General features: G+C 35.1%; 2 pseudogenes; one reads left to right on the forward strand and one right to left on the reverse strand.

Moving 5' to 3' along the window:
* The window catches only part of LOC138858281 (importin-4-like), a 143,933-nt pseudogene that overhangs the window by 2,801 nt on the left and 118,244 nt on the right, over positions 1-22,888 (forward strand).
* Positions 3,459-12,014, reverse strand: LOC138858263 (importin-4-like; annotated as a pseudogene).

The following is a 22,888-nucleotide window of genomic DNA, read 5'->3' on the forward strand; positions in this document are numbered from 1 at the left end:
CCAATTGTAACATTAAAGGCGAGTCAGATCGCTACGTTTCATGCTGGCTTTGTGATGGGCTTGCCCATATTAAATGTGCTGGACTGACTGGTAGAATCTTAGATTCTATTATCGACTGTAAGGGATTGCGTTGGTCCTGTTTAAATTGTAGATCTATTGAAATCGATCTATTTAAAGTTTATAGGGAGACACGCAATGGCTTTAACGAAATCGGTCGTGATCTTGTAACCCTCACTGAAAAATTTAGGCACTATGAAAAATTGTTCAAATCTTTTAAGTGCCTGAATGATTCTCACGAATCCTCTAAACCTGCTCCTAAGAGTAAACGTCCTTCCGATGAAGTAACACTTAGTTCTTCTGTTCAGAAAAGAACGTCTCCTCCCAATGACCTAATAAATCTCTCTTCTCCTTGCCCTCAAGGTGATAAGCCGTCAACTTCCAAAGAGCTCAATTCCCCAAAAGCTCTATCTAATAGTAATAAGTGTCTCACAATTCCAAAGGCTCCCCCTATTAACTTAGTAGCCTCAGTTAATAACTTGATAGTTATTCCACCTAAAAAGTCTATATTTATTTCGAGACTTGCCAAAGATACCTTGGTGGAGGACATTAAATCTTACATTTCGTCACGTTTAAAAATCGATGATATCAATATACGTAAATTTAACTTCAATTATGATAGAAGTATATCATCGTTTAAAATAGACGTATCTCTTGAAACATTCAAAAAGATCTTAGATAGTTCATTCTGGCCACCTGGGACTTTTGTACACGAATTTAAGCCTAAACTTAGAAGTCAAATTGAGGAAAACATTGCTAAATTAGCAAAAGCAACCACCGATATAAAAAACTGATTGGTAAAAATTCGCTAAGCATTTATTATCAAAATGTTAAAGGTCTTAATACAAAATTTACCGACTTGTATTTAAACAGTTCCAATTTTAATTTCAATATTATATAATTGGATTTACAGAAACATTTTAAAAACCTCACATATTTGATAATGAGATTTAAAACAGCAAATTTCAAGTTTTTAGATGTGATCGACTGAACAGAATCGGTGGAGGTGTTCTATTTGCCGTGCATTCCTCTATCCCATCTGAAAATATTCTTGTTCCAGGGACCGACTCATTTGAATTTAAATGTATTAGAGTATACGTTAATAGTTGCTTTATTTATTTAACCCTATCTTATATACCACCCCATTCCGGCTTATCTGTATACATGCAGCATGCTTCTTTAATAAATAGTGCTACCTCGATGGCAAATAATGCAGATTCAATAATTGTATTAGGTGATTTCATTTACCGTGTGCTTCGTGGAAACCATTCGATGACTATATCGTGCCGATTTGCAATCGGTCATGTTTTAATGAGTTTTTCGAAAAAATGTCCGAGTTGGGTCTGAACCAAATTAATTTGATTCCGAATAAATTTGGTAAATGCTTAGATTTAGTATACGTTGATACCTCCGCAAAGTGTTCCGTTATTCAGAGTAATCCTCTTGTTCTACCAGAGGACTCATATCATCCTGCTTTGGAAATATCTGTCGAAATCTCAGGCATTGTACGGGATAATAATCATCAAACTTCGTGCTTCTGTACTCGGTTTAACTTTGCAAAAGCTAATTTAAAAAAATTAAATATAGAACTTTCTACAATAACATGGCCTAATTATAATGGTGACATTGAATTGAGTGTCTCTCATTTTAATAATATTATTATGAAATTATTTGAAAAGTATGTTCCAATAGTAATTGTTAACAAAAACAAAAGTATAAGTCCGTGGTTTTCGAAAGAGTTATATAAATTGAAAAACAGAAAAACTCGAGCCTTTAAACATTTTAAAAAAACCGGTTCACTCGTCGACTATTCTAAATATTCGCTATTGCGTCGACAATATTTTTTTGACCTAAATACGGGCGCGAGATTAACAACAAAATATATATGCAGCAGCAAAAACACAGGGAGAGAGATGCACAACAGGCATCGTAAAAGCTGGCGATAAGGCAAAAAGAGAAAACTACAAAATCCTCAAAAAAAAACACACACATCTATTCTCCCCAAAACCCCTTGAGGCGAGACAAAGAAAGTGTATCGTTTTCATTTTTTTTATTAATTATATATGTATGTTGTAAATCCTGTATACTGTTAACGTTAACGGAAAATTCCAAAAAATTGATATATAAAAAAAATAAAAAATCCGGTGAATATACTTATATACATATGTACTTATATAATACTATATTTACATATATATGTGTATATATGTATTTTATATTAACAAACTATTGATTGCCTTAACTTATGCGCTTACATTTATATATATTATATATGCACACAACAACCACAAAAGAAAAAATAAAAGTTCAAGTATTTATTTGCAACGAATTTCCGGCAGTACCCCTTAGGCTTAATAAAGCAATTAGCAGAACTGCGTAACAACAATTCAGCTAAAGGCACAATAACAATTAAAGCTAGAATCTACAGTAAAAAGACAAACTACATACATATACATTCAATCGGCAAACAATACGTAAATTGCATTTCTCGATAAATCTTATAAATAAACATTCACTTTAAAAGAGGATGCCATTTTAGCAATTAAGAAATTTGCCGAGTATACCGATCGCTTTCATCCCTTACTTGGAGAAATCCTATCAAAATGTTTATAAGATGATCGATCATCCACAGGAAATCATACGTAAAGTGCCAATTGACGCATTGAAATTGTTAATTGTGGCTCTATACAAACTACAAGATTTGCAAGACGTTTCCAATGCTATTACAATTTGGATCCCCAAATTGTGTCAAATTGTACATGATGCCGAAGAAGTTCCTGTTGTGTTGTCTGCACTTGAAGGTTTGGGTGATCTTTTGAAAACGATCGGTTGAACTTCGTGATGTTGTCTTCTCTTGTATAATGGACGTGCTCCAGGGCAAGGTCGCTTACCAATTTGACGAGGAGCGAATACGATGAGGCTATCGTAGAGGGTGCTGGCAATATACTTGGTTATTTATGGTTTTCAACATTGTAACTGGTATGACTTATTTGGTGCCGTTCACATTGGGTCCCAACACAGCTGAATAAACGCTGCAGAAGTCCATACCGTTAATTGTTAAATTTTTTCAAGCATTTGCTTTGCAGCCTGAGGTCGATCAATTTGTTCATGCTTTTGATACCCACTGCCACATTGTGTTTCCTACTTAGGCATGGCCGCTATAGCCGAAGGATGCTCGGAGGCTACTTGCAACAAATATCTCGAAACCATGCGACGGAACATCTTTCGGTTCGAGCACCCGCCTTCTCTAAATTCACTTCGTTTCTTCAAGCAAGATGATATCGATAATGATAACTCGGATGGGGAGGATAATTATATGGACAACATTGCGGGATACAGTGTTAAAAATGCATATTTAGATGAAAAGATGGAGTACCGTTCATCCCTTACTTTGAGAAATATTATCGTAAAGTGTCAATAGACGTATTAGGCTCGTTTATTGTGACTAGGTATAAGGCCAAAATAGTAAATGTAGATGAATCTAGCTCGCTTTTTTTAGGATCGGTAAAAGAACAGTAGCTGTAGATGAACTTTATCACTTCGCTCATCCATGAATCGGACTCTTTGGCTTCGTGACGCACAAAACCATCAAGAAATTGAGCAATAACCTTACGTACAGACTTTTGTTTCTCCTGCATGAGGGCATTAAGCATACCCTGCTTAATAATTTGCTGTTGGTCAACCGCCACTTTGTTCCATTGACGCAATTTCGCTAAATGCTTCTTAAGTAGTGCAACAGAATATTGACGCACCTGTGGCTTCATTGTCGAGACGGCAATTTCGCAAATAGCTGGGACATTCCCAGAATGCTTGTAAGCCTCCTGCAAATCAGCGGTGGCCTTTTTGATTACATCGTTAGCTGAAGAAAGTAAATTTGTAATAATTTGGATCATTTACTGCATTTTGAATTCCAAAAATTGCTTTCTGTTCCCAAAGACACTTATTCCAGTAGTTTTTCGCTCTTTTCGCTTAAATTACACGCTTACAAATTTCCCAATTATTTGCTTCTCTTGCTTTGCGCCAACTGCTTTATGTTGCTTCATTTTTTTAGACGCACATATAACCGAACTCACACGTGAATACAAAAAAATTTATCGCAATTTCTACTTTTGAATGATAGAATACAAATAGCTAATAAGCAAATTTACTTAAAGCTTTTTCTTGTATATTGCCCAAAAAATTATTCGAATTGTGATCCAAATATGTGACTGATTGCGCCTTGTTTCGTTGTTTTATCCATTCCGGCTCGAAGGACCATATATAACCAAGTATATTGCCAGCACCCTCTACGATAGTCTCATCATATTCGCTCTATTCAGCGTCTTAGTCTTCATCTCCAGTAAACTCGTCAAATTGGACAAAGAGTACAACAGAAACTTCTTCGTCATGATGCATAATTTGACCCAATTTGGGTATCATAATTGTAATAGCATTGTAAACGCCTTGCAAATCTTGTAGTTTGTATAGAGCCACAATCGAAGATTTCAATGCGTCAATTGACGCTTTACGTATATCTTCCTATGGATGATCGATCATCTTGTAAACATTTTGATAAGATTTCTCCAAGTAAGGCATGAAAGCGACTCTGGTATGTACGGTAAATTTCTTCAATGCTAAAATGGCCTCCTCTTTTTCAACTCAATATGAATTTTCAACACTGTATCTCGCAATGAGGTTCAAATCATCATCCTCCACATCTGAGTTTTCACTCTTATGGCGCTTTTACCGACTGCGCTTATGTTAACCTGTTGCTCTCGCAACCTGTTGCTACAGAGTATAATAGTTTTGTTCACCTAACGGTTGTTGGTATCACCTAAAACTAATCGAGTTAGATATAGGGTTATATATATATAAATAATCAGGATAAAGAGACGAGTTGAAATCCGGGTGACTGTCCGTCCGTCCGTGCAAGCTCTAACTTGAGTTAAAATTGAGATATCTTTATGAAACTTGATAGACATTTTTCTTAGTACCGTAAGACGGTTGATATTGCAGATGGGCGTAATCGGACCACTGCCACGCCCACAAATCGCCAATAATCAAAAACAAATAAACTGCAATAACTAAGCTCCGCAATAAGATACAATAGTGTTATTTGGTAAACAGGATCACAGCCCCTCCCTGCATCTGCAGTTAAATTTTTTTTTTAAGTGGGCGTGGTCCCGCCCCTAATAAGTTTAATGTACATGTCTCCTAAACCACTAAAGCTGTAATAGCCAAATTCACTAAAAGCATATGGTTTTAGAACCATAGGGTGAAATCGGGTGACAAGCCCGGCCACTCTTTATATAACGGTACTGTTAAAAAATACTAAAAGCGCGATAAGCCAAGCACCAAACACGCCAGAGACGTTAAATTTTATCTCTGGGATGGTATGAGATGACTTTATAGGAACCGTAAATGTTCGGTTACATCCGAACTTAGCCCTTCCTTACTTGTTTATTTTGGGGTTGTTGTGTGCTAATTGATTAATAAGGAATATTTAAAATTATTGAATATAAAGATTAGACTGAAGAAAGTGTAGAAGGAAAATTATATAAGTCACATTGATTCACTATTCACCCTAAATGGTTAACTGATGAAAATGCCATTAATTTTCGTAGGGAAGATTGGTTGAGCCCTCCTAATGAACCAATAATTTTGAGCCAATAATTATGAATTCCATAAAGTTGGTTTCTGTAAGATAAGAGATTTACATAAGAGGTAAAATTTTTGATCAATTTATTGAAGGTATTGTATTTGTTCAGGAGAGCCCTTCTATTACATTAGGAAATCAGTAATGGAAGGGTGCTGCACCACTTTTTAATAATAACGATGAGATAATTATTGCATTGGGTTGGCAACTATGAAATTGCGGATTTCACTCATAGATGGCTTCAGTTGAATTTTTAGGTTTGCTGGCGTAGTCCAAATGTAAAACACATTTCGTTATTTGATAGTTGGTAATTCAGCTATCAATCAGTAAAAAAAAGTTCGATCGGTTGCGTAGTTTTCAAACGCGGTTCAAAAGGAACATTTTCGTCATATTTTGCGTTTTTATTTTCGAAAAAGGGAAAAACACACCACAAGTTCCCAAAGAGTTATGTGCTCTTTATGGCGAAGCAACCATAAAAGAACGGCAGTGTCAAAATTGGTTTGCCATTTCATTCTGGTGATTTTTCACACAAAGATGAAAAACACTCTGGTCGTCCAGTTGAAGTTGATGACGACCTGATCAAAGCAATAATCGATTCGGATCGTCACAGTATAACACGCGAGGTTACAAAGAAGTTTCAGGTTTCGCGAACTGAAAGAAACGCATTTAACGCAACGCATTAACAGTTGTGATTTGTTAAAGAAACTTAATGAAAATTATCCATTTTTAAAACAAATGATAACTGGCGATGAAAAATGGGTTTCTTACAACAATACCAGCCAAGTCCACACACATCTTTGGTCACTCGGCAAAAATTATTGCAGCTTGGTTAGGATGTTTTGCCACATCCACCATATAGTCCTGACCTTGCACCATCGAATTACTTTTTCTTTCGATCTTAACAAGGCTCCTTGATTGGGAAAAATTTCAATAATGATGATGATGTCAAATCGTACCTGATTTAGTTATTTGCAAATAAAAACCAGAAGTTTTATGAACGTGGGATTATGATGCTGCCTTAAAGATGGAAAAGGTCATTGACAAAATGTTAATTTGTTAATATAATATAGATATATATACATGTATATGTAAATACAAGTATTGTATAAGTACATATGTATATAAGTATAATCACCCCAATTTTTTAATTTTTTATGTATTGGTTTTTTGCAATTTTCCGTTAAAGTTAGGAAAAATATAAGTATATAATACTCAAATTTTTAGTTTTTATATTTTCCTTCAATGTTTCCATACGCGTGTTTTCAACCTTATAAAACGGATTTTCATAGTTTTAACGGTATACAGGTTCTACAAACATACATACATAATTAATAAAAAACTTAAAACGATACACTTATATTGTCTCGCCTCAAGGGGCTTTTCCCTGTTTTTGCTTAACGCCTGCTGTTCCGATGCCTGTAGTGCAGCTCTCTCTCTGTGTTTTTGCTGCTGTATATATTGTGTATTTTGTTGTGAATCTCGCTCCCGTGTTTGATTGTTAATGTCTTTTTTATACTCTCGCAACCTGTTGCTACAGTGTATAATAGTTTTGTTCACCTAACGGTTGTTTGTATCACCTAAAATTAATCGAGTTAGATATAGGGTTATATATATATAAATGATCAGGATGAAGAGACGAGTTGAAATCCGGCTGACTACCTGTCCGTCTGTCCGTCCGTCCGTCCGTGAGACCGTTGGTATTGCAGATGGGCTCAATCGGACCACTGCCACGCCCACAAAACGCCATTATTCAAAAACAAATAAATTGCCATAACTAAGCTCCACAACATGATACAAGACTCTTATTTGCTATACAGGATCACAATAGCGAGGGGCATCTGCAGTTAAAATTTTTTTTTAAAGTGACCGTGGTCCCTCCCCTAATAGGATTAATGTGTATATCTCCGAAACCGCTAATGCTATATTAACAAAATTCACTGAAAGCAAATGTTTTTAGTACCTCTATCTACAGTGTGAAAATGAATGAATTCGGGTGACAACTCCGCCCACTCCCCATATAACGGTACTGTTGAAAAATACTAAAAGCGCGATAAGCCAAGCACTAAACTCGCCACAGACGTTAAATTTTATCTCTGGGATGGTATGAGATGACTTTATAGGAACCGCGTTCAAAATTAGTCAGTGAGCGTAGCACCACCCAATTTTAGGTGAAAACCCATATATTGGGATCTGCTTAACCGATTTTTATCAAATTCGGTGCATAACGTTCTTTTCATATTTCTATGTTATAGTGCGAAAATGAGCGAAATCGGACTACAACCATGTATATTTCCCATATAATACCATTTTCAATTCCATCTGATTCTTTCACTTTCCAATATGCATATCAAGCAACAATGATTATATCGGGGTAAAACTTTGCGTGAATAACACGTTTAAAGTATGCCACCTTGTGACCAAAAATTGTCTAAGTCGAAGCAAAACTCTTCAAGCCCCTAAGTACTAAATATGTGGACCCCAGTGCCTATAATTGACCTTCTACCGAAAATATTCCGTCAATCCACAAAGAAATCTCAAACGAGTATACCATTTGACTTTGCGAGAGTATAAAATGTTCGGTTACATCCGAACTTAGCCCTTCCTTACTTGTTTTTGTATATTTTTGGGTTTCACGGCGAGTTTAGATTTTTTGTTTTTGAGTTTCAGTATTTTTTGATTTTATGTTTTTTTTTTTTTGCACATTTAATATGTTTTGCCGCTTTTCTACTTTTATGTTATATATGTATGTGTATGTGTTCGAACATATCTTCGGTCACTCAACTCACAAATTCACCTTTTGCCTATGTAGGCATGTATGTATATATATATAGGTACATATATTTTCTCTATGTACACATATAACATATATATATATTTATATATCTCTTTATATAACACTGCACTGTTTTATCCAATAACTGTCACTGCACCTTTTTGGTTTTTTGTTTTCACTGAATGTTCACTTCTTGGCACCGCACCTTTACCACTGCACCTGTTTTGTTTTTTCCAATAAATGCGCCTATGTTTTATTCACTGTTTGTTCATTTTTTGCCACATTATTTTTTATTCATGTTGTTATTTTTTGTTCACGTTATTTAATTATTATTATTTTTTTTTTCTTTAATGTTTAATGACCCATAGTTCCGTTCACTAGGGCTCGAAGGATCATAAATAACCAAGTACGAAATTAATTTTGATTTCACTCACCGCTAGTAAAATCAGTTGATAAAAACGAAGTGATTTTGGGAAAGCGGGTGCTCGAACCGAAAGATGTTCTCTCGTAAGTGAATCGATGCTATAAAGAAGCGTACGGGATCCTTTTGTTGTCCCTTATATATCTATTGATGGCTTTATGGTAGTGTGATCGTGGCGATGTTGTATATGTTGCGTGTTGGCGCATGGTGTAGTGATGTGAAATGTATGGTAAGTAGGTGTGGTGATGTGGATGTGAATTGATGTGGTGAATGAATAATAACCAAGTACAAAATTAATTTTGATTTAACTCACCGCAAGTAAAATCAGTTGATAAAAACGAAGTGAAGTTAGAGAAGGCGGGTGCTCGAATCAAAAGATCTTCCGTCGCTGGTCGTCTGGTTTCAAGATATTAGTTGCAAATAGCCTCCGAGCATCCCTCGGCTATAGCGGCAATGCTTAAGTAGGCAGCACGACGTGGCAGTGGGTCCTGACCCTGCAAGGCGGGCTAAAAAAAGTTGCAATAATTGCGGAATCAATTTCTCTGGTGGCACGCTCAGTGCAAGCAGATCCATTGTTTGAGTAGCCGTTGTCATCGGATTCGAACTGTCTTGACCCAAAAAGTACTCTTCATCATCGTCTTCGTTTTCGGGTTCAGTTGCCATCAAATTGGAAACAACTCGAATAATGAGCTCGATCAACTTTTGTTTGATAATCAATTTTTTCTTAAAGCGCACCAACGAGCCAACGTAAGCCACGGCTTTAATGCGCACAGCGCTATCAAATAGGGCATTACTTGCTGCTTCCTAGCAGGACTTCAACAACATTTTGATGTGATTGTTCAGCAATTTAGCATTCAAATCTGCCATACTCTCGAGAACATCAAAAGTATGAACAAATTGATCGACCTCAGCCTGCAAATGCTTTAAGGGATTTAGCAATTAACGGTATGGACTTCTGCAACGTTTGTTTGGCTGTGTTGTGACCCAATGTGAACGGCACTAAATAAGTCATGCCAGTTACAATGTTGAAAACCATAAATAACCAAGTATACAACTTGGGTATTTAAATTGTAATAGCATTGGAAACGCCTTGCAAATCTTGTTGTTTGTATAGAGCAACAATGAACGTGTTCAATGCGTCAATTGACACTTTACGTATGTCTTTCTGTGGATGACCGACCATCTTGTAAACATTTTGATAAGATTTCTCCAAGTAAGGAATGAAAGCGACTCCGGTATGCTCGCCAAATTCCTTCAATGCTAAAATGGCCTCCTCTTTTTCATCTAAATGAATTTTCAACACGGTATCCCGCAATGTTGTCCAACTCATCATCCTTCCCATCCGATTTTTCAATATTGATATCGTCTTCGTTTTCATCGGAATCCTCTGCTGCCGCTGATACTCCATCATCGGGTTTAAATGCTGGTACAACCTTCTCTGTAGAGAGTATAGAATCAAATATGCATTCAATCACCTTCGGGAAAACGGAGGCCAGCTCCTCATTTACCACCTCAACCAATAAGACAATCAAATTAAAAAGAGCACAACGTACATCGAGATCCTTAGCCTTCTCGAGTAAATTCAAAGCGAACGTCATGGTATCTGTGGCGAACGGCATGAAGCTTTGCTTGCCGAACGTGCGAGCCAAGGCAGCATGAGTGTCGATAGCCTATGGACGCAGACTGATAATACCCTCTTTTTCTGTTGGAGCCAAATATGATCGCAGACGAACCGAATTGTTGGGATTCAGAGCCTCGAATAAAATTTTAATAAGCACCGACAAATATGGCTTCATTTCGTCTTCCAAATTATCACAAAACGTTTCTAGCGCATACAACATACGATCAATGTGTTCGGCTTCAGCGCCGCCCCTTCGAGATTCATTGCAGAGCTGATGCAAAAATTCGCAAAGTATAGGTAGGTTTTGTGATGCGAATTTGGTGATGTCTGATTGTAAATGTTCGGAGAATTGTCCCAGCGCAAAGAAGGCTGCATTACGAACAAGTATTAGGTCGGTGATGCCTACTTTAACAGTATTCATAATAGCCATGCTTAAGTAGGCAGCACGACGTGGTAGTGGGTCCTGATCCATTAAGGCGGGCTCCAAAAGTTGCACGCTCAATGCAAGCAGATCCATTGTTTGAGTAGCCGTTGTCATCGGGTTCGAGTTGTCTTCAGCCAAAAATTATTCTTCATCATCGTCTTCGGGTTCAGTTGCCATCAAATTGAAAACCACTCGAATTATTGGCTCGATCAACTTGTGTTGGATAATCAATTTTTTCTTAAGTCGCACCAACCAGCCAGCATAAGCAGAACTCCAACAACAATTTGATGTGATTGTTCAGCAATTTAGCATTCAAATCTGCCATACTCTCGAGAACATCAAAAGTATGAACAAATTGATCGACCTCAGCCTGCACAGCAAATGCTTGAAGGGATTTAACAATTAACGGTATGGACTTCTGCAACGTTTGTTTGGCTGTGTTGTGACCCAATGTGAACGGCACCAAAGAAGTCATACTGGCTAGTATGTTGAAAATAACAGGTGTAGTTACTTCGGTGGCCACCAGTGCAGCAGTGAACATTTCGCAAATCGATTTCATATGCTGCAAAAATTGATCCGGGGTCGCAGCAGCCAAAATAGCAAATGTAGAACCTAGCTCGCTTTGCTTAAGATCGGCCGAAGAGCAATAGCTGTAGATGAGCGTTAGCACAATTGCGCATTAAGCATACCCTGCTTAATAATTTGCTGTTGCTCAGCCGGTACTTTGTTCCATAGACACTTCTTAAGTAGTACAGCAGAATATTGACGCACCTGTTGCTCCGGTGCCGAGACGGCAATTTCACAAAGAGCTGGTACTGTCTCAGGATCGTTATCCGAAGTAAGCAAATTTGTAATAATTTGGATCATTTGCTGCATTTTGGATTCTAAAAATTGATTTCTGTTTTCAAAGACTTTTATTCCATTTTTTTCGCTCTTTTCGCTAAAATTACACGCTTAAAAAGTTGCCAATTATTTGCTTATCTTGCTTTGTGCCAATTGCTTTATGTTCTTTCGTCTTCTACACGCAAATATAACCGAAATCACACGTGAGTACAAAGGAATGTAACACAATTTCTGCTTTTTGCATATAATTATTTGAAAAAAGTTATGTGAATTGCACCAGTATTCTCCGTACTTCTTCACTAGGCAGATGATTTTCAAAAAATGATTTTCAAAAATTAGCTAATAAGAAAATTTACTGACAGCTTTTTCTTGTTTACTTGTATCAGAGAACGTTTATCAGAGAATGTAGATTATTACAGTAGTTGAGCAGAAATTTTAACAGTGGCACGTGAACAGAGCTGAGCACTGAATGTAAATTATGCTCAGAAGTTTGCATTGATATTACAGCCGCATGTTAGCTTATATTTTTTTACATTTATATGCAATCATATTCATAGATATGAAATTCCTTTTCTGAATATCTATGATATCATGAAAAATTTATTACATTTTAATTAAAATATATTACTTCAAAAGAATATTTGCTGTTGCTTTTTAAATATTGCTTATGTTTGATAATATGAAATACTTTCATATAAGTACATATATATGTATATGTATCTGCTATGCTTTACTATATATGTACATACATACATAAGTATATAACATACTAACATAATATTTTAAAAATCTTAGTATATTTAAATAGTAATATAAGCAAATCACACCTTTCATGATTTAAAGCATATGTATGTACTTATGTAAGTACAATTAAAATTCAAATCCAGTTATTATCATTTATCAGTAATAACATTTGCGCGCACTGCTCTATATGTACATACATACATATGTGCTTATGACATTGCCACACAAATAATGGATACAAAAACCTACATATTTTTCAATTTTAAAACATTTTTCAATTTTAAAATATTTTTCTACGACAAAATCTGCGTCAATATGTATGCATGCTCATATATTATATAACCATACATATTTACGATGATTTGTAGGCAAAGCTGTTAGAGCGACAAGGAAAACGGTGACAATCGGCGGCCCTTCGTTATTTTTATTCAGCATAAGTCGGATTTTTACCAACAACACAATGTTGTGACGCTTTGTTGTCGCGTCAGTCCTTCGACATAGTGACTTTTTGACAAGAAAACAAAAAACGTGAGCTTCGGCCATTGGTTGTCCGTGGCAACGGAGATTTCGCATCAAACAATGAGTTACATATATATGTGCATGTAGACAAATTAATAATTATAATAGGTACTTTCATATTTGTTTACATGCACACAAATTTCGCGAAAAGAGCGAAAAAAAGTGGAATAAGAGTCTTTGAAAGAGAAATCAATTTTTAGAATCCAAAATGCAGCAAATGATCCAAATTATTACAAATTTGCTTACTTCGGATAATGATCCTGAGACTGTACCAGCTCTTTGTGAAATTGCCGTCTCGGCACCGGAGCAACAGGTGCGCCAATATTCTGCTGTACTACTTAAGAAGCACTGACCAAAATTGCGTCAATGGAACAAAGTACCGGTTGAGTAACAGCAAATTGTTAAGCAGGGTATACTTAATGCTCAATTTTTCGGTGTTTTGGTGCGTCACGAAGCCAAAAAGTCTGACTCACGGATGAGCGAAGTGCTAAAGCTCATCTACAGCTATTGCTCTTCGGCCGATCTTAAGCAAAGCGAGCTAGGTTCTACATTTGCTATTTTGGCTGCTGCGACTCCGGATCAATTTTTGCAGCATATGAAATCGATTTGCGAAATTTTCACTGCTGCACTGGTGGCCACCGAAGCAACTACACCTGTTATTTTCAACATACTAGCTAGTATGACTTCTTTGGTGCCGTTCACATTGGGTCACAACACAGCCAAACAAACGTTGCAGAAGTCCATACCGTTAATTGCTAAATCCCTTCAAGCATTTGCAGGCTGAGGTCGATCAATTTGTTCATACTTTTGATGTTCTCGAGAGTATGGCAGATTTGAATGCTAAATTGCTGAACAATCACATCAAATTATTGTTGGAGTTCTGCTTATGCTGGCTGGTTGGTGCGACTTAAGAAAAAATTGATTATCCACCACAAGTTGAGCGAGCCAATAATTCGAGTGGTTTTCAATTTGATGACAACTGAACCCGAACTACTCAAACAATGGATCTGCGTGCATTGAGCGTGCAACTTTTGGAGCCCGCCTTGATGGATCAGGACCCACTACCACGTCGTGCTGCCTACTTAAGCATGGCTATGCTGAATACTGTTAAAGTAGGCATCACCGACCTAATACTTGTTCGTAATGCAGCCTTCTTTGCGCTGGGACAATTCTCCGAACATTTACAATCAGACATCACCAAATTCGCATCACAAAACCTACCTATACTTTGCGAATTTTTGCATCAGGTCTGCAATGAATCTCGAAGGGGCGGCACTGAAGCCAAACACATTGATCGTATGTTGTATGCGCTAGAAACGTTTTGTGATAATTTGGAAGACGAAATGAAGCCATATTTGTCGGTGCTTATTAAAATTTTATTCGAGGCTCTGAATCCCAACAATTCGGTTCGTCTGCGATCATATTTGGCTCCAACAGAAAAAGAGGGTATTATCAGTCTGCGTCCATAGGCTATCGACACTCATGCTGCCTTGGCTCGCACGTTCGGCAAGCAAAGCTTCATGCCGTTCGCCACAGATACCATGACGTTCGCTTTGAATTTACTCGAGAAGGCTAAGGATCTCGATGTACGTTGTGCTCTTTTTAATTTGATTGTCTTATTGGTTGAGGTGGTAAATGAGGAGCTGGCCTCCGTTTTCCCGAAGGTGATTGAATGCATATTTGATTCTATACTCTCTACAGAGAAGGTTGTACCAGCATTTAAAGACGATGATGGAGTATCAGCGGCAGCAGAGGAGGCCGTAGAAAACGAAGACGATATCAATATTGAAAAATCGGATGGGAAGGATGATGAGTTGGACAACATTGCGGGATACAGTGTTGAAAATTCATTTAGATGAAAAAGATGAGGCCATTTTAGTATTGAAGGAATTTGCCAAGCATACCGGAGTCGCTTTCATTCCTTACTTGGAGAAATCTTATCAAAATGTTTACAAGATGGTCGGTCATCCACAGAAAGACATACGTAAAGTGTCAATTGACGCATTGAACTCGTTCATTGTTGCTCTATACAAACAACAAGATTTGCAAGGCGTTTTCAATGCTATTACAATTTAAATACCCAAGTTGGGTCAAATTGTGAATGATGACGAAGAAGTTTCTTTTGTGTTGTCTGCACTTGTAGGTTTGGGTGATCTTTTAAAAGAGTTGAAGCAAATCTCTCTTCCAAAGGTTGAGCTTGAGCGAATACGATGAGGCTATCGTAGAGGGTGCTGGCAATATACTTGGTTATTTATGGTTTTCAACATTGTAACTGGTATGACTTATTTGGTGCCGTTCACATTGGGTCACAACACAGCCGAACAAATGCTGCAGAAGTCCATACCGTTAATTGTTAAATTTGAGCTCGATCAATTTGTTCATGCTTTTGAAATTTTCAAGAGTATGGCAGATTTGAATGCTTAATTGCTGAACAATCACATCAAAATGTTGTTGAAGTTCTGCTTGGAAACAGCAAGTAATGCCCTATTTGATAGCGCTGTGCGCATTAAAGCCATGGCTTACGTTGGCTCGTTGGTGCGCTTTAAGAAAAAATTGATTATCAAACAAAAGTGGATCGAGCTCATTATTCGAGTTGTTTTCAATTAGATGGCAACTGAACCCGAAAACGAAGACGACGATGAAGAGTACTTTTTGGGTCAAGACAGCTCGAATCCGATGACAACGGCTACTCAAACAATGGATCTGCTTGCACTGAGCGTGCCACCAGAGAAATTAATTCCGCCATTATTGCAACTTTTTTAGCCTGCCTTGCAGGGTCAGGACCCACTGCGACGTCGTGCTGCCTACTTAAGCATTGCCGCTATAGCCGAAGGATGCTCGGAGGCTATTTGCAACTAATATCTTGAAACCAGGCGACCAGCGATGGAAGATCTTTCGATTCGAGCACCCGCCTTCTCTAAATTCACTTCGTTTTTATCAACTGATTTTACTTGCGGTGAGTTAAATCAAAATTAATTTTGTACTTGGTTATTATTCATTCACCACATCAATTCACATCCACCTCACCACACCTACTTACCATATATTTCACATCACTACACAATGCACCAACACGCAACACATACAACATCACCACGATAAGACTACAATAAATCCATCAATAGATATATAAGGGACTACAAAAGGATCCCGTACGCTTCTTTTTAGCATCGATTCGCTTACGAGAGAACATCTTTCGGTTCGAGCACCCGCTTTCCCAAAATCACTTCCTTTTTAACACGCTTATATCAGAGAACTTAGAACAATGAGAAGGTGCAAATTGAATTTTGTATGATGCTCGATTGGTTTGCTGAAAAATTGAGATCAAGGAGTTCACCACTTTCTGTATAGTTTTGCTGTTATTTAACAGAAATGAGAATTTTAACAACGTTCTCTGACAAATTACGTATCTCCCAATATAAAGAGAAAAATGAAATGAAATGAATGAGAAATCAAGAAATACAAATGCCACTTCACATATGCATGATTATTTTTTGCCATATAAACGATTTTTATGATGAAAAATCATTATTTTTTTGCACAAATGCTACATTGATAAAATGTGAAAGATTATGCAAAAAATGATATTTTACTAATTTCATAATTTTCTAATTTCAATTTTTACAGAATTAATAATTTATGTATGTACATCAATATGTTATATTATATAATATAATAATATATTATCAATTATCAATAAATACATGTGAGCGCACTGCTCTATATGTAAGTATGTATGTACAAATATGCATATGACATTGCAAAATAAGTAATACATACGCAAATCCACATATATACATATATATGCGTACAAATGTAAGTATGTGAGCCAATAGAAAAAATACAAACATTGTTGTACAAAAAAAGTTCTCTGGCTGAGCCAGAGAACTTAAAACAATGAGAAGGTGCAAATTGAATTTTGTATGATGCTCGATTGGTTGGCTGAAAATTTGAGATCAAGGAGTTCACCACTTTCTGTGTAGTTTTGCTGTTATTTAACAGAAATGAGAATTTTTAACAACGTTCTCTGACAAAATACGTATCTACCAATATAAAGAGAAAAATGAAATGAAATGAATGAGAAAACAAGAAATACAAATGCCACTTCACATATGCATGATTATTTTTTGCCATATAAACGATTTTTATGATGAAAAATTGATAAATTATTATTATTTTGCACAAATGCTACATTGATAAAATGTGAAAGATTATGCAAAAAATGTTATTTTACTGTTTTCATAATTTTCTAATTTCAATATTTACAGAATTAATAATTTATGTATGTACATCAATATGTTATATTATATAATATAATAATATATTATCAATTATCAATAAATACATGTGAGCGCACTGCTCTATATGTAAGTATGTATGTACAAATATGCATATGACCGCGCAAAATAAGTAATGCATACACAAATCTACATACATTTAAGCGTACAAATGTAAGTACGTCAGCCAATAAGAAAAATACAAACATTGTTGTACAAAAACAACAATTGTCTCAAATAGCATCAGCACCAGAAATCAATATGGCAGCCAAATTGACAAATCCTAAATTTGTAGTAAATCACACACCAACAACATTTTCATTCATGAACGCTGGCGCACAAGAAATAAGCTAAGTCGTTTCATTCATAAAAGCAAACGCCTTACACATCTCCCCGAGCATGCGTTTGCCTACAAGCGTCTTTTCGCGACGATGGCAAAAGCTAAAAATCATAAATTGAACAAATTTCTGATATTCCCTCTAGAAGGGAAAAGTGACAACCCCTCAAATATGAGTATTAAAATATTTTAGAATAAAAGTGACAACATAGTAAATTTGTCGATTTACAATTCAAGAAACTTTTTAAAGAAAATATTCAATATTCCTCTGATTTATGTATACAGTAAACCCCGGTTAAGTATCACTCCTCCAATCCCTCTTATCTGCCGGTGTCTTGCTGCATCTCACTTTTTTTTCTTAATTTTTTAAAGAAAACGGTAATTTTTTTTTAAATACATAGAAATAATTTTTTTTGGTACCTCTCGCTTAAGTACCACAAACGCTTATGTACTACAAAGCGCAAAAAATCTGCATCTTTGGTTTTGGCACTTAACCGGGATTGACTGTATTTGTCACACAGTAAGTACGTTCGAATTTTTTGTACACACATTGACTTTGCACTTGCCCATATGCGATGTATGTTTGTAAGAGTGTGTATGGCACATCTCGGATTTTCTACCAACAAAACAATGTTGTGACGCTTTGTCGTCGCGTCAGTTCTTCGACAGATTGACTCTTTGACATAAAAGCAAAAAATGTGTCAACGGAGATTTCACATGAAGTAATGAGTGTACATATCTACATAAAAAGACATACAAATGTGTAAACGACATAATATTATATATGTATGTCCTGTTACATATGTTTACACATGCATTTGAAAAGAAAAATTGAAGCATGAATGTGAAATACCGACGGCAAAACACAATTCTGTACTTTTATGACTCCATAATGGTGTCAAGTACAATTAATGAATTATTTTAAGAAATATATCAAAATACTTTAATAGTAATAATTTAAAAGTATTTTGATATATTTCTCATAATAAAGTAAAAATGAATTAACATAAAATAATTTGAAAAATAATAAATAATAGTTCAATAAAAGGGAATATATTTCAAATGGCATATCAATATGCCCAGTTTTGCTCACATATTATATTCTCTTCAATATTCGTCGGTTGGTTATGTTAAGAGAGCGTATGTGTACAGATTCACCGCTGTTATAAAAGCGAAAAATGTTATTTGTTTCTCGTGCATCTGTGGTGAACTCCTTGATAAATTCCTACAAATTGTTCGCTGTCGAACCTGCACCTTCTCATTGTTTTAAGTTCTCTGCATATATTATGTCGTTTACACATTTGTATGTATTTGTATGTAGATATGTACACTCATTACTTCATGTGAAATCTCCGTTGACACGTTTTTTGCTTCTATGTCAAAGAGTCAATCTGTCGAAGGACTGACGCGACGACAAAGCGTCACAACATTGTGTTGTTGGTAGAAAATCCGAGATGTGCCATACACACTCTTATAAACATACATGGCATATGGGCAAGTGCAAAATCAACCCCTATTCATACACAACGTGGCATGCGTAAATGGAAACAAAGTCAACAAGTCATGTGCATATATACGGGCAGATGTGTGTACAAAAAATTCGAACGTACTTACGTACATTCTTCGACAAATACAGTCAATCCCGGTTAAGTGCCAAAACCAAAGATGCAGATTTTTTGTGCTTTGTAGTACATAAGCGATTGTGGTACTTAAGCGAGTGGTACCAAAAAAAATTATTTCTATTTATTTAAAAAAAATTACCGTTTTCTTTAAAAAATTAAGAAAAAAAAAATTAAGATGCAGCAAGACACCGGCAGATAAGAGGGATTGGAGGAGTGATACTTAACCGGGGTTTACTGTATACATAAATCAGAGGAATATTGAATATTTTCTTTAAAAAGTTTCTTGAATTGTTAATCGACAAATATACTATGTTGTCACTTTTATTCTAAAATATTTTAATACTCATATTTGAGGGGTTGTCACTTTTCCCTTCTAGAGGAAATATCAGAAATTTGTTCAATTTATGATTTTTAGCTTTTGCCATCGTCGTGAAAAGACGCTTGTAGGCAAAAGCATGCTCGGGGGGATGTGAGGGTATCTGTTTTTATGAATGAAGCGAGGTTGCTTGTTAAAAGTACGCCTGCGTTCATGAATGAAAATGTTGTTGTTGTGTAATTTACTATAAATTTGGGCTTCGCCTATTTGGCTGACATATTGACTTGTGACGATTGTTGTTTTTGTAGAACAATGTTTGTAGTTTTTGCGGGTGACATATTTACATGTGTACGAATATATGAATGTAGGTTTGTGTATCCATTATTTGTGTGGCAATGTCATAAGCACATATGTATGTATGTACATATAGAGCAGTGCGCGCAAATGTTATTACTGATAAATGATAATAACTTGATTTGAATTTGAATTTTACTTACATAAGTACATACATATGTATGTATGTAAGCTTTAAATCATGAAAGGTGTGATTTGCATATATTACTATTTAAATATATTAAGATTTTTAAGATATTATGATAGTGTGTTATATACTTATGTATGTATGTATATAGTAAAATATAACAGATACATACATATGCATACATATATATATATATGTATGTACTTATATGAAAGCATTTCATAATATCAAACATAAGCAATATCTAAAAAGCAACTGCAAATATTCCTTTGAAGTAGCATATTTTAATTAAAATGTAATACATTTTTCATGATATCATAGATATTCAGAAACGAATTTCATATCTATGAATATGATTGCATATAAACGTATAAAAATATAAGCTAACATGCGGCTGTAATATCAATGCCAACTTCTGAGCATAATTTTCATACAATGCTCAGCCAGAGAACTTAAAACAATGAGAAGGTGCAGGTTCGACAGCGAACAATTTGTAGGAATTTATCAAGGAGTTCACCACAGATGCACGAGAAACAAATAACATTTTTCGCTTTTATAACAGCGGTGAATCTGTACACATACGCTCTCTTAACATAACCAACCGACGAATATTGAAGAGAATATAATATGTGAGCAAAACTGGGCATATTGATATGCCATTTGAAATATATTCCCTTTTATTGAACTATTATTTATTATTTTTCAAATTATTTTATGTTAATTCATTTTTACTTTATTATGAGAAATATATCAAAATACTTTTAAATTATTACTATTAAAGTATTTTGATATATTTCTTAAAATAATTCATTAATTGTACTTGACACCATTATGGAGTCATAAAAGTACAGAATTGTGTTTTGCCGTCGGTATTTCACATTCATGCTTCAATTTTTCTTTTCAAATGCATGTGTAAACATATGTAACAGGACATACATATATAATATTATGTCGTTTACACATTTGTATGTCTTTTTATGTAGATATGTACACTCATTACTTCATGTGAAATCTCCGTTGACACATTTTTTGCTTTTATGTCAAAGAGTCAATCTGTCGAAGAACTGACGCGACGACAAAGCGTCACAACATTGTTTTGTTGGTAGAAAATCCGAGATGTGCCATACACACTCTTACAAACATACATCGCATATGGGCAAGTGCAAAGTCAATGTGTGTACAAAAAATTCGAACGTACTTACTGTGTGACAAATACAGTCAATCCCGGTTAAGTGCCAAAACCAAAGATGCAGATTTTTTGCGCTTTGTAGTACATAAGCGTTTGTGGTACTTAAGCGAGAGGTACCAAAAAAAATTATTTCTATGTATTTAAAAAAAAATTACCGTTTTCTTTAAAAAATTAAGAAAAAAAAGTGAGATGCAGCAAGACACCGGCAGATAAGAGGGATTGGAGGAGTGATACTTAACCGGGGTTTACTGTATACATAAATCAGAGGAATATTGAATATTTTCTTTAAAAAGTTTCTTGAATTGTAAATCGACAAATTTACTATGTTGTCACTTTTATTCTAAAATATTTTAATACTCATATTTGAGGGGTTGTCACTTTTCCCTTCTAGAGGGAATATCAGAAATTTGTTCAATTTATGATTTTTAGCTTTTGCCATCGTCGCGAAAAGACGCTTGTTGGCAAACGCATGCTCGGGGAGATGTGTAAGGCGTTTGCTTTTATGAATGAAACGACTTAGCTTATTGCTTGTGCGCCAGCGTTCATGAATGAAAATGTTGTTGGTGTGTGATTTACTACAAATTTAGGATTTGTCAATTTGGCTGCCATATTGATTTCTGGTGCTGATGCTATTTGAGACAATTGTTGTTTTTGTACAACAATGTTTGTATTTTTCTTATTGGCTGACGTACTTACATTTGTACGCTTAAATGTATGTAGATTTGTGTATGCATTACTTATTTTGCGCGGTCATATGCATATTTGTACATACATACTTACATATAGAGCAGTGCGCTCACATGTATTTATTGATAATTGATAATATATTATTATATTATATAATATAACATATTGATGTACATACATAAATTATTAATTCTGTAAATATTGAAATTAGAAAATTATGAAAACAGTAAAATAACATTTTTTGCATAATCTTTCACATTTTATCAATGTAGCATTTGTGCAAAATAATAATAATTTTTCATCATAAAAATCGTTTATATGGCAAAAAATAATCATGCATATGTGAAGTGGCATTTGTATTTCTTGTTTTCTCATTCATTTCATTTCATTTTTCTCTTTATATTGGTAGATACGTATTTTGTCAGAGAACGTTGTTAAAAATTCTCATTTCTGTTAAATAACAGCAAAACTATACAGAAAGTGGTGAACTCCTTGATCTCAAATTTTCAGCCAACCAATCGAGCATCATACAAAATTCAATTTGCACCTTCTCATTGTTTTAAGTTCTCTGATATATGTATGTCCTGTTGCACATTTGCTTCTACGCCAGTCAAATTTCTATAGGAAAATCAACTGAAATTAATATTGAAATAAAATAGACTTTTGAGCAACAATATATTTTTTAAAATTTTATTAAAAATAATATAGAAAGAATACATGTTTATATAAACATAAATTTAATTAATTTAAATTTATAAAAAATCTGGAATAAAAAATAAAAAGAAAATTTTGTATATTAGAAAAATATATAAATTTATTAATAGTATATAATTTTAATAAAACACGACTTTCAGAATTTGCCTACCAACATACAGCAAATTCTCACACAACCTAATCATTGAAGATTAGATCTTTTTCACCAGCTTTTTGAAGAGCTTGGCT

The sequence above is a fragment of the Bactrocera oleae genome, chromosome Y, assembly GCF_042242935.1.
Source record: "Bactrocera oleae isolate idBacOlea1 chromosome Y, idBacOlea1, whole genome shotgun sequence".
NCBI classification, from domain to species: domain Eukaryota; kingdom Metazoa; phylum Arthropoda; class Insecta; order Diptera; family Tephritidae; genus Bactrocera; species Bactrocera oleae.